Raw genomic sequence first — 14578 nt, 5'->3', positions numbered from 1 at the left:
GAGTCATCTTTGCAAGTTTGGTTAGATTTTATGATTGATTGAAATCTTAATTTTTGAAAAATATGGATAACCTGCTTTTATAAGAAAATGAGTTCATACATATTTTCTATGAAAACTTTATAATTTTTATTTTTTGTGACAAAAGTTTTCATGAATATTTTTTCATTTAAAGTTGTCTTAGAAAAACAAATGTTGTTTTATGTATATGTTTATATGTATGATGTGCATAAACTAGCCATAGACTTTTGTGTTGTTGTGTATGTTGATTTGTTAAAAATAATTGTAATATTTATTTATTTATTCATTATGTATGTAATATAAATAAATTAGTTTTCTTTGTTTATTTTTTGTAAGTAATGGATTAATTTGTACAAAAATGTAACAATAGATGAAGCTGGAACCATTTTTGAAGACCAAATGGTGATTTTAGTAACTTTAAAGTGTGTAGGGGAAATTGCGACACTTTCTGCAAATTGTTGCTAAAAATGTTGTTGTTGGCAGTTTCCTTAAGGGTTGTTGGACATAATGCAACATTTTCTGCAACCTTTTCTGAAAGTGTTGCATGTTGCTGAAATGTTACACTTTATGAAGTTTTTCCAACTTTTTGCAAACAATAGATGTTTCTCAAGTGGGAGCTTCAACAACAATATTACTATAAGATTTTGGTCCCTTTTGTCATTTTAGGAATGGACTTGGCATTTTTATGTTGGCTCACAAAATGTCATTAGATGGTTGGTTTATCCACATATGTTTATGCATGCTTGTGTTGTTTATTTTATGCAATTATTATGTGTGGTTGATAAATTAGTTTTTCGCATGCTAAAATAATTTTGAGAAAATAAACATCACAGGGAGTTTCGTTTTCAAAATTTATAATGTGGACATAAGATGTAACAAGTTATTGTTTTAAAATAAAAACCGGTTTTATAAAACATTAATAACGGCAAATTTTGAAATAGTCAATTATAAGTTTTAAAATGATGATTTTTGTAACTTATACAAACTTCAAAAGCGCTCTAACTCAAACTTAATACAGATTATTAAATTTAAAATTAAACCGCGTTAAATTATATAAATACTAGTTTTTTATATAGAACTTTTAAAAGCGGTTTTCTTTTGAAAATAGGCACCATGGCTTATTATATGTATGTAATAACCATGAGATTATATGTTTTTAAAACTAGAATCATAAAACATAAAAAGACCCCTTACAAGACTCAAATCTATGCAATTCATTTTGAAGAACACTCGCACATCTCTTCTATGCACTAGTGGGATAAAGGGCACCTAACCGCTTAGTGTTATCTTTTGATGGTAGGGGTATTCGCAATTTCCATAACCAAGTTATAGGTCAATTACACAAGTTTTTCAAATTGGATGATTTGATCAGAAATCGTTTGTGATAAAGAATACCTAAGCAAGAGAGTTTTGAGGCATGGATGGGATCAAATATGTATAAATTAAATTTTTTTATTAGTGATTCCAAAATCTAGGAATTATATAGTAGAATATAATTGATAATCGATATCTACCGGGTCAGATTGAAATGAATGGATAAAGGTCACGTAACCATTTATTTGTTTTGCAACTTGGATTCTAGACTTCGATAATTAATGTTTTTGGAAACTAAAAGGGTGTTAATTATTGAAGGTTAAATATTGAAAATACTAAATGAATTTTTTAAAGATTTTGTAGACAAATAATCCATTCTCATTACCATGAATTGTCATTTTCTTTATTGACTTGAAAATCAACAACATGTGATAGATACAACTTCAAAGAATGGGTTCATATCTTGAGAGACAATCTCGTGAGAGATCTGAAATTGTATACACTTAAAGGTCCTAGTCCTAAACAACCTGCTTTGAGCAATAGACCTAAACATGATACCTAGTAAAGGCATCACTATGATGCTAAAGATGCTTCTAACATCAAACTAGGAGCAATTATTCCTGACTTCCAGGAAGTCTTGGGTGATTTATATATATATATATATATATATATATATATATATATATATATATATGATATAACAGGTTAAGAAATATTCCAACAAATACAATGATATTTTGTTTTTAAACTAGTTCATAGGTACATATCAGAAAACTGGTATTGAACTGACCCACATCAAGATCACCTCATGGATCGCTATCATGAGTGATACTTGATTGAAAGGTACTATCTTTGTATCCTTAACACATGAGATACATAATGGAACTTAAGTGTAAAGAGTGTTGTGCTTAGATATGGTCAAATGTTGATCCTTAACCGAGCAGTTATAAAAGTCATATTTAGGTATGGTGTGAACTATGCAAGATGCTTATGTAGTCAAGATGGGATTTGTTCCTCTTATGTGTTGAGAGTAAGACATCTAAGGCGCCTTACCAAAATTTGAACACCAGATGAGATTGATTTTGATCTGTATCACATGTTCAACATGATGTCTGTGACAAAGGGATAAGTGATAACTTACCTTATACACTAATTGCAGCTTTGATCTTTTGGGGAATTGGAGGTTGATAGAATGGCACAAAGTCATATGTTGTTAGAAGCAGTAAAATGTTGCTAGATGTTCACCACTGTCTATATCAGTCTAATATGAGTCTTCCATAAGTGGGAAATTGAAAGATCTTGTGTGCTCAAGAGTCATATTAAAGTGATATTGCTAATTAACATATGATATTAATGGGTCACACTAACAACAACTTGATTCAATAGATTATTTATTAGAAATTAATTTTAATAAATATACAATAAACTCTTATAATTAATTGGAAACTATTTATTTCTTGGAAATAATAATTTTCATTAGCAAGTAACATAATATATCATATGGTATGATTTATTAAGTCCTGTATATATTTTTGGACTAGAAAGACTTTTTTTCTTTATCCCAAAAGTTAAGTTGTATATTTTATAAGAGATTATAAAATTTATAAAGCTTTGACTTTCTTTTATAAATCCTCTAACTAGTTAGACTAGTTATGGATTTTTGATTATTTTATGCAAAATAAATCATGGCTTAAGGGTCATGTGAGACAAGTAGGAGTATGAGACATAATGTTCTTAGAAGTGTTAAGGACTTATGGTCCAAGAATACACTTTATGAGGCTTGCATTTGTCTCTTCCTTCTTTGTATCCAAAACCATAACATATACAGAGCATGGGATTTTTCTCTCTTTTGTTCATCTGCATGGAGAATACTCTTGAAGTTCATACTTTGGTTATGAACTTTAAGCTTAAGGACTTAAGAGTTAAAAGACTAGCATCATCATCAAGTTGGTTTCATGTTGGTGTCTCAAAAGTCCATAAATTCTTCTACGACTTCCAAGCCTCCCCTTGAGTATTCAAAGACTACAAAGGTTGTCTTCTTCTTCTTCCTTTTTGGTTGTTTTTTTCTTTCCAAACTTTGCAAGAAGATCCATGGTTGGTTATAAAGTAGTTATGTTGGTCTTAATATCAAAAGTCTTCCATTACTAAATCTTGTGTTTTTTAAACTAATTTTTGAATAAAAAACCCAACAATCATCTACTATATATATGAGAGGAAATCATCCTCATTCCCTTCTCTCTAGACTCTCTATACATTTATCTCTCTCTTTCTCTCTCTCTCTCTGTCTCTCTCTCTCTCTCTCTCTCTCGGGTTTTTTTCCACTGACGAGGGATTTCTGGCCGCTGGTGATTGACATCGCCACCCTCTTCCGTTGTTCCTCTGCCTCACACATCCGAGCCAGCTTCTACCTTATCCCAATGAGCCACCTGTTGTCTTCTCCCGACGAGCCACCTGCTACTAACCATCTGCTCTAACAACAGTTTTCGGCGAACCAAAACAGCCGACGAAACATCTATGTAGCCACGCGCCGATGTGAAACGGCGGAGCTCCACTTCTGATAGGTTCTGTTTGGCATAAAAATTACTTTTATGTGTTCCTGACGAACAAATTTGTAAGCCTTCAGTGTCGGTTCAACCAAAAAGTCTCTCGTTCAAAATTCGAGAAAACGTGAAACGAGTCCCGATTCTCGAAAAGAACACTTTTCACACATCAAGGGTTAGTTCAACGACCCTTTTAAGACTTTTATGTTTTCAAGGGAGAATACATTCGCTATTCGTAGTTACGTTATATATGTACTCGTTATCGTTTATATTTCGTATTTACCTTTGTATAAACTCGTTATAGTTTATATTTCTCATTTACTATATAAACTCGTTATAGTTTATATTTCTCATTTACTATATAAACTCGTTATAGTTTATATTTCTTATTTACGTTTATATAAACTTGTTATCGTTTATATTTCTTATTTACATCATATATATGTTCAAATGGTTAAAAATGACTGGATATATATATATATATATATATATATATATATATATATATATATATACAGTCATTTTTAACCATTTCAACATATATATGACGTAAAAGTGTTAGGGGCAGGATCCCAGAATCATATTCAGGATCCTTAATATTCCTGAAACCTCAGGATCCTTAAACATATCTATGGATCCTAACTATTATCACTAATATTTCCTAATACTTATAACAGATATATCCTTCTTTCTTTTTCTCACGTGTGCAGACTTAGTCAACACAAGACTCGTTCTCAACGGAGAATCACTTCAACCAAGCTTAAGACCCGGGAATACCAAGTCAAACAATGTGCAAATGCTTGTTCAAGGCAGATCCCGGAAATATCGGACTTCTTGTTATTCAGCTTAGAATATAAATAACACTTGTAAATTGCAGAGCACACACACGATTAGCTCTATTATCATACTTGTACTCGTGTCTTCATCATCTCTGTAATCTCATATTAAAATCAATAAAAAGCAACAAGGCAGGTGATCATTATCACCTCCCAAGGTTTTATGTCGGAGATCTTACAAAGGGTCAAGGGATTTCCTTGTAACTCACTTGTTTCACTTTGATTATTATTATACACTTGCATTATCCTAACATCACAACCTCTCATGCAATTTGGTTGAATTATACTTGATCAATTTTCAACCAAAACAATTTGGTGCCCACCGTGTGGCCGTGGTGTTCACAATCGTTCGAGAATCATGTCTACCCAACCAACCTTATCCTCTTCCTCTATTCATCCCATCTCCTCTAAAAACCTTCCACCACCTCTAGGCAGAGCTCCCAAAAAATCTTTTGAGGCACCGAAGAAAAACACCTCCCCGGTCGCTACCCAAGGATTTCAGGATCCTCTTGTACTGATTTCCAATAACGATCTCTTTGTTACGATGAATAGATTGGAATAACAAGTCACTCAGTAGTAGGAGGACAACAGGACGGTACTCAAGGAAATGGAGAGAATGAGGGCGGAGATCCAAAAATCCTAAAAAGTGACACCCTCGATCTTGCAGCCCAAGATCCTGAACTTTAACAATACAGGATCCTCAGGAAACCGCCGCGAGATAGGATCCTCAACACCGGCCCCTACTCCCGCTTAGGGTGCAACGCCAAAAGAGCAAGCTTATATGATCCAGGATCCCGGTGAAACCTTCGTCACTCCCAATAACAAGGATCCTGGTAACTCCATGAATAATAATACTTTTAATACTAACTCCATGGACATTGATGCAGGAATAAGCCTGTTCATGGACAAAGAACTTCAGGAGTTAAGGTAGATGATCTCGAGTGTGCCCAAGGTGGTCCAACCGATACTGGAAGTTTCCCCAACGAGCCATAGGATTTCAAGATTTGCTCCGGTGATTGTTGACACCAAAGTCCCAAAGCTCTTCCAAACTCCCATCATGAAGCCTTACGATAGGAATATGGATCATGAAGAACATGTGGCACAATACAAGGAAAAAATGGAGATCATCCCCATTCCCACACATTTGAAGGAAGCTTGCCTATGCAATGGTTTTGGTTCGACCCTCACAAGATCAGCCTTGAAATTGCTACTAAATGTTTCTCCTTACTCTATTACTTCATTTGCACATTTAGCTAATATTTTTAACAACCAATTTTCTTGTAGCAAAACATTCGAAAAGATCACTAGTGATCTCTATCAAGTGGTTCAGGATCCTATGGAATCCCTCAGGGATTCCATGAACAGGTTTGGCAGGGAAGCTCTAAGTATCCCCAACATCAATATGGAAATTGTCGTAGAAGCCTTCAAAATGGGATTAAAGAAGGACTCTCCTTTGTACGAAGACCTTGTAATGACTCCATGTGAAAGAATGGATGAAGTAAGGAGCAGAGTACTGAGCTTCATAAGGCTCGAAGAAGACAAGGAGATCCAAAAAAGGAGCAACCCATATGATAAACCCAATAGGAAGGCCGACTCATCGGTCCAAAGATCCTATAAATCCAAACCTTATTCCAAACCCGATCATCATAGGGTCAATGCCCTTGAAGATGAAGGGGGAAGCAGAATTTCCTAAGATCATTGACTATTATTTTTTTGTGGATGTTTCGGGTTTAATATTTGCTATGCAGGATCTTGGCGACAAATCAAGATGGCCAAGAAAAGGAGAAAAGTCCACCGCCTGGAAAGATAAGCACAAATGGTGTGCATATCGCGAGGACTTCAGTCACATTACGGAATTCGCATAGCCCTCAGAAAGGAGATCAGTTACCTACTTAGCAAGGGATACATCAACGAGATCCTTGGAAGAAGAAAAGAAAGATCCAAAGAAAAAGATCCTAGAGAAACCAGGATCCCCTCCTGCAGACTCCAAGGTAATCAATGTGATCTCTGGAGGATCTGACATTTGTGGTACCTCTTACTCTGCAGCAAAAAGACATGCCAAAGTATCGAAAACAAATAAATAAGAAAGGTGTCATAAGAATATGTCGATCACAAACGAGAAGGAGATTACCTTCGACGAAACGAATTGAACAGACGTCCAAGATCCCCGCCACGATGGGTTGATGATCACCATTTACATCGCCAACCATTTTGTCAAAAGAATCATTGTCAATGGAGGATGAACATCCCTAAATCCGAAATAGTCAAAAGATCCTCAATGTTAATAGGGTTCAGTGGCGAAACAAAGCATACAATCGACAAGAAAAAGCTACTTACCTACATAGAGGGGGTAAACTCTATGCTACGCTTTTTTGTAATTGATACATTATCCTCTTATGATGTTATACTAGGTAGACCATGGATCCACGATATGAAGGTTGTCCCATCAACATACCATTAGTGTGTTAAGATGCCCACTCCATAGGGGACAATAAAAATCACAGGTGATCAACAAGAATCCAAGAAGTGCTACAAGACCTCAATGAAATCTTCAACGGTACCATGACAAGCATAGAAATTAAAGCAGGGGGCATGAGGTGTGCTAGAAACAAGAGAACGGGATGTAAAGGAAGTTCCCCTAAACCTCGAGGGTCCTGAAGCCAAAGTCCTCATAGGATCCTCAATACCAGAACAAATTGAGCAAGAACTAATAAAATTTCTAAAAGATAGAAGCAAAACATTCACTTGGAAGCATGAGGATATGACAGGTATAGACAAAAAAATATTATAACTCATAAAATTAACATTGATCCTTCTTTCAGGCCAATACACCAAAAAAGAAGGAAGTTTGCACCTAAGAGAAATCAGATCATCCAAGAAGAAGTAGAAAAACTTCTCAAGACAAGGATGATCAAGGAAGTGAAGTTCCCAAGGTGGCTGGCCAACATGGTCATAGTACAAAAGAAGAATGGAAAATGGCGAGTATGTGTAGATTACATGGATCTTAATAGGGCTTGTCCTTAGGATCCTTTCCCCTTGCCACACATAGATTCCATGATAGATGCTACGCTTGGCCATGAACTGCTAACGTTCATGGATGCATCACCAAGGTTCCAACAAATTCAAATAGAACCATCTGACCAGGAAGATACCACGTTCATAACCCCAACAGGTATATATTGCTATGTTGTTATGTCTTTTGGTCTTAAAATGCAGGTGCAGTGTACCAAAGGCTAGTTAAACAGATGTTCAAGGATAAGGTGGGGAACACAATGGAAGTCTACATCGATGACATGGTGGTCAAATCAAATAAAGTTGAAGATCACCTCAAGGATCTTGAGGACGCCTTCAACATACTAGACGAATACAACATGAAAATGAATCCTTCCAAATTCCATTTTGTAATGAGATGAGGCAAGTTCCTCGGATATATGGTGACTAAAAGAGGAATAGAATCAAGTCCATAGCAAATAAAGGCCATCATCAATTTAAGATCACCATCCTCGACAAAGGATATTCAAAGACTAACAAGAAGAGTAGACCAAAGAGCACGAAGATGCTTTTCAGGAACTTAAAAATTATTTAAGATCAGAACCCTTGTTGGTGAAACGACTAGATGGGTAACCACTACTCTTATACCTCTAAGTATCCTCTAACATAGTAAGTGTTGTTTTAGCCAAAGATCTTAACGGAGGCCAACATCTCATCTACTATGTAAGCAAAAGTCTCTTGGATCCTGAGACCAGGTACTCCCATCTTGAAAAACTAATACTTGCATTAGTAACTACTTCGACAAAATTAAGACATTATTTTGAAACACATACTATACATGTAAAGACTAATTATCCCATTAAGAATGTTATGCGAAAACCATAGATGCCAGGTAGGACGGAAAAACAGTATGTGAAGCTGAGTACATATGACATCAAATATGAACCAAGATCAACAATAAAATCACAAGCACTAGCAGACTTTGTGGCTGATTTCAATGATGATCTACAACCTAAAGCATAATTGGAAAGCAAGGAACTCCAAAAAGAAGAAAGCATGGGAAGATGGATACTCTTCACTGATGGATCTTCCAACTTCCGAGGAACAAGCCTAGGGATCATACTAAAATCTCCATATGGGGACATCATACCCCAGGCAGTCAGTCATGTAGGAATTCGATGCAACCAACAACGAGGCTGAATATGAAGCATTGATCATAGGATTACAGTTGGCCAAGGATCTTCAAATCAAGGATCTTTGGGTATTTGTTGATTCCTTATTATTAACTAATCATTTTAATCGGTCCTATGAAGTAAAAGGTGAAAGACTAGCACTATACCTATTGATCCTCAAAAGATTGGACTTCGAATTCGAAGCTTTCAGCTTAAGCCAAGTTCCCAGAGAAGAAAATGTTTAGGCATACGCACTGGCCAATCTAGGATCTTCCCTTAGGATCCCACCAGAATTTAGGATCCCTATTACCCATATATTGATCCCAGTGATGGAATATCCCTCCAACAAACCAGATAATCCCAATAACCATGATCAAACAAACAACGTAGCAATAATCGAGGATCCTGACCCTCAACCACTTTCTCAAGATCCTAATCGTTAGGATCTTAACATTCAGGATCCTCCGCAATACTTAAAATCCTGGATCCAGCCCATTGTGGAATATCTCCAGAATGGCACGATCCCTATTGTCATTCATCACATCTCATTATATATATATATATATATATATATATATATATATATATATATATTTCTATGTACTTCCCACTTCTTAGAATCTCAAAACTTCCCACACAAATCTTCTGCAGTGTTCATATTTTACCAACATGGTACACATGTCATATTTGTATAATTGATTCATGTGTTTTCGACTTCATGTCAAGGACACCTTAAGGCCTTGTTATCCAACTAATCATGTTTACAATCAGACGATGGTCTCAACATCATCATATTAAAAGATCATACACATAGTTGCCATCGAAGACTTCCCAAATTTATCCATTTAAAATCTTTCGCCCTATAAATAGTGACTGCATAGATTTTCCATCAATGAGTAAACAAATAACTATACCCTTTTAGTGATGTTATTCACACGATATCACCACCACTTGCATCTTAACAGTTTAATGTTTGTGTGCTTACACACAGCTATACCTTTGAAGAACAGTCATTAGTATTTGTTATTTTCTTATTTTACATCTAATATTTATACGACCTACTAAAACAGGTCATGTACAATGATAAACCGGATATAATTTCAACCATTATATGCTAAGTCAAACATAACAGTTTCAATGGGTCTTCTAACTTTTTCTCATTTTTACTATTGTACGTCACTGGTTCATTAAACTAGGCACCCTACTTTCTCTACGGCCTTACGACACCTTTACTTTTTATTCATTCATACTATAAAACTATCACCAGTATTATGATCAATGGGTTGATCATATGGAAGATTACCTTACTGGTTTAGATGAAGAAGTTTGTGGAAAACATGTTATAGTTCTTTTGTATGCAAAATAGTTATGGCAATTTGTAAATGTTTTTCGTATTTTTAGTGTAAGATAGTTTTTTTGACATGTAAATAGTACATGTCACAAATGTTTTATTTTCATTACAAATGTTATTTATTATGAAATGTTCATATGATTGATAGCTTCTTATCAAATGATATTTGTTTTATGATATGTACTCCACTCCACCTATCAAATAAAGTAATCGTAACCTAGATCACTAGCATGAAGTTTTTAGGGATATTAGACTACTTACTTTTAAAAGATAGTTTGTAAAAAGCATGTTTTAGTTCTTTTGATATGTAAATAACAATGGTAATTTGTAAATGCTTTCCTATTGTGTGTGATGATTTGTATCCTTGTATAAAAGGATGTTTTGCTTTTTGTAAATGTTTCATAAAAGTTTGAAAATGGTGTATAATTTGTACCCTAGTATAAAATGATGTTTTGGGGTGTTACAAAGACTTTCATAGTCTGGTACAGTTAGTAAAGAGCCTTCCTACCGAAAAATAATATGATTAGTATTACGATATTGTAGGGATTAAAACTTGTATATGTGAAAGGTGAATCATAGTTTAACAAACTATATTCAAGCATTACAAAATTAAAAGAATGAAAGATTAATCTTAGTACAAGTAACACTATTATATTGTCACTATGTCTGATCAGGATAAGCTTACTAAAACAATTTCCTTAATCTATATCATAACCTTACGATTGTCCTCAAACATGAATGAAAACTTTATGTCCTCGACGGAACAGTTCTTGATGATCTAGGTAACAAGGTAATCATAGTTAATATGTACTTGCATTTAGGGGAATCCCAATAATTCGAAGAAGAATATTAACTTGAAGAAAATATGTACTTGCATTTAGAATCTTAAATCAAATCATATTGCATAGTGTTCATGTTAAAATTCTACTGATCTCTCCCCTGAATAATAGTAGGGTTCGTCTTCAAAAAATATGACATCCACGGAATAATATTGTTTTCTGGTGGATGGAGAATAACATTTATACTCTCGCTGATTTGGGGAATACCCTAAGAAAACACATTTGACAGACGAGTTTGATACGATTAGGCTAATTCTTATAAACAAATGAGGAACACCCAAATATTTAAAGTGGTATTTCAGACAAGGTTCGAATATGAGGGAAACTAGATCGAAGAATATGGTGTGGAGTTTTGAAACCAATCACCCGAGAGGGCATTCGGTTGACTAAGTATGTAGCATTTAATACTACTTCTACCCATATACAATTAGGTACAAAACTTGAAAAAAAGTAATGATCGAGTTACCTCGAGAAGGTGTCTATTCTTTCTCTCATCAACACCATTTTGTTGTGGGGTATCAACGCATGAGGTGGTCTGGACAATTCCTTGTTGATTCAAGTAATTCCCTAGTTCAGATTGAAAGTATTCCTATGCATTATCATATTTGAGGATTTTAATTTTATGGTAAACTGATTTTGAATCATTTGATGGAACTGTTTAAAAATTATTCCGACTTCAGATTTGTCTTTTATTAGAAAACCCCAAGTGATACGGGTATGATTGACGATAAAATGACAAACTATCTGGCACCCTACACGTTTTTTACTCTCGAAGGACCCTAAACATTGCTATGAATTAAATAAAACGGATGAGAAGGTTTATATGGAAGAGGAGAGTAAGAATACCGGGCATGCTTAGACAATTGACACACTTCACGTTTAAAAGAACTAGGATCTTTATTAAATAAATGCGAGAACAATTTCTTGAGATAATGAAATTTTGGTTGACCTAATCTATGATGCCATATCATCACACTATTTTGACATGAAACATTAAAAAAAAGACGAAACTTGATGATTTCTTGATTTCTCGGCTTCACATTGGTAGAGCTCATCACGGACTTTAGCACTGCCAATCATCTTCCCGAACTCAACGTCTAAAAAACAAAAATAGATGGGGTTAACATAGTGATGCAATTCAGGTCTTACATAAGTTTGATGGGAGAAAGTAGACTGTAGTCAAGACTGGAAATATATAACACTGATCGTATTGTTTTATTTTTTATAGATGAAAATTGTACCGATGCCCATGACTTTTTTGTCTTCTCTTGTTTGCCACTCTGATAGTTCTTTTGTTTGACACTGGTTGGAATTCAGTGAAGGTATTCTAGTCTTCGGTTATGTGGTCGGTGGCACCACAGTCTACCACCTATGGTTTTGTCCCAGATGCGTTAGTTGTGAATACGGAAAAGAACCCACCTTGTTATGAAACCATTGTTATCCCTTTATCTTTAAAGGTTATACTTTATAGCACTGTTAGAAGAGCTTCCAGTTGTTCCTTGGTAAATGGTTCTAAAGTGTCACTTGTTGCCATATTACCACGTGAGTTAGGCTTCCAATCTGCAGGTTTACCATGGATTTTCCAGCAAGTTTCCTTTGTGTGAACGGTACGTTTGCAATGATCACACCAGGGTCGACTAGTCTTCTTCTGAGGAGGTCCAAAAGTTGTTGAAGATTTCAGGTTGAATGGAACCCTGGTTGCAAGACTCGGTCCATCTGCTGCTAGATTTCCACCTGTGTCGAGCATCACCCTTCTTTGGCTTTCATCTCTTAGAACTTCAGAGAAAATTTCACGAAAACTGGGAATGCGTTTAGTGCCCAATATTCTTCCTAGTACCTCGTGAAGTTCGTGATTTAGTCTAAGGAGGAATTTGTAAATTCTATCTATCTCTAACATGTGTTTGTATCATTTTCCATCTACAGAACAACTCCACATAAGAGTATCAAGAACATCCAATTGTTGCTAGTAGCGATTTAAGGTTATGAAGTAGTTTGTTACAGTAAGTTCACATTGTCAAAGATCGTGTAGGATACCTTTGATTTCGAATAGGGTAGATGTATTTCTTGGTTTGAAAAAGTGTCTCGTGTTGCTTCCCATATTTCAGAGGTTGTTTTGTAGAACATGAATTGATCACCAATTTCAGATGTCATAGTATTTAGGAGCCAATACATTACAATTTTAGTTTTTGCTTTCCATTTTTTAAATCCTAGACTTTTCTCTTCTAGTTGAACAACATCACTTGACCTTTTCCTCCAATGAAAATTGAAACTTTATGACCATAAATTGTATTTTTGCTCATTCATCTTGTAACCAATGGGAAGGTTTATATATTTAAGTATTTAACATTTGGATTTGACTGGATTGGAGATGGATTCTTTATTGATGATTATGAGGTTACTTTGCTTGACTAGGGCGGCAGGGATATCTCCGAATCTGATTTCGGTCATGATGACAACACCTAAACAACACGAAGACAGAGAAGGGTTTATTGACTAAGGCAGGGTCGAGCCTACTATGACACCATCAAGAAACTAGTAATAGTACCGAGAAGAAAAAAGAACAACAAAAATTTTATTATTGTTGAATTGAAAAAATACATAGAACAAGAAAGACATAAATACTAATAATAGCTACGGCCGACTAACAAACTTAATCCTTACTGGACTCTAATTCCCAAAAGATAATGACATTTAAATAGTACATATCACAAATGTTTTATGTTCGTTACAAATGTTTTTTGTTATGAAATGATATTTGTTTTATGAGGTTTTGGGGGATATTGGAATACTTACTTTTAAAAGATAGTTTGTAAAAAGCATGCTATAGTTTTTTTGATATGTAAATAGAAATGGTAATTTGTAAATGTTTTTCTATTGTGTGTGATGATATGCATCGCTGTATAAAAGGATATTTTGCTTTTTGTAAATGTTTCATAAAAGTTTGCAAATGGTATTATGCTTTAAACCCCAATATAAAATGATGTTTTGGGGGTGTTATAAAGAGTTTCATAGGTATAACTAGTAAAGAACTGTCCTACCGAAAAATAATATGATTAATATAACAGTATAATAGGAATTCAAACTTATATATGTGAACTATGTATGAAACATAGTTTAACAAATTATGTTCGAGCATTACAAAATTATTAGAATGAAAAATCAATCTTAATGTACTAATATACAAGTTTATTTATTTATGCATCATCATTACAAAATTATTAGAATGAGATTAATTTTAATGTACTAAAATGCAACTTTATTTATCTATGCATGTCATTTGATAAAAAAAAAAAAAAAAAAAAAAAAAAAAAAAAAAAAAAAATACAACACCATTATATGGTCACTATGTCTGATCACCGGTAAGGATAAGCTTCCTAAAACAATTTCCTTAATTCATATCATAACCTTACGATTGTCCTCAAACATGAATGAAAACTTTATGTCATCGACGGACCAATTCTTGATAATCTAGGTAACAAGGTAATCATAGTTAATATGTACTTGCATTTAGGGGAAT

Source organism: Lactuca virosa, chromosome 8 (genome assembly GCF_052849685.1).
Source record: "Lactuca virosa cultivar CGN04683 chromosome 8, Lactuca_virosa_CGN04683_v6, whole genome shotgun sequence".
Classification (NCBI taxonomy): Eukaryota; Viridiplantae; Streptophyta; class Magnoliopsida; order Asterales; family Asteraceae; genus Lactuca; species Lactuca virosa.
This window is presented reverse-complemented; position numbering follows the sequence as displayed.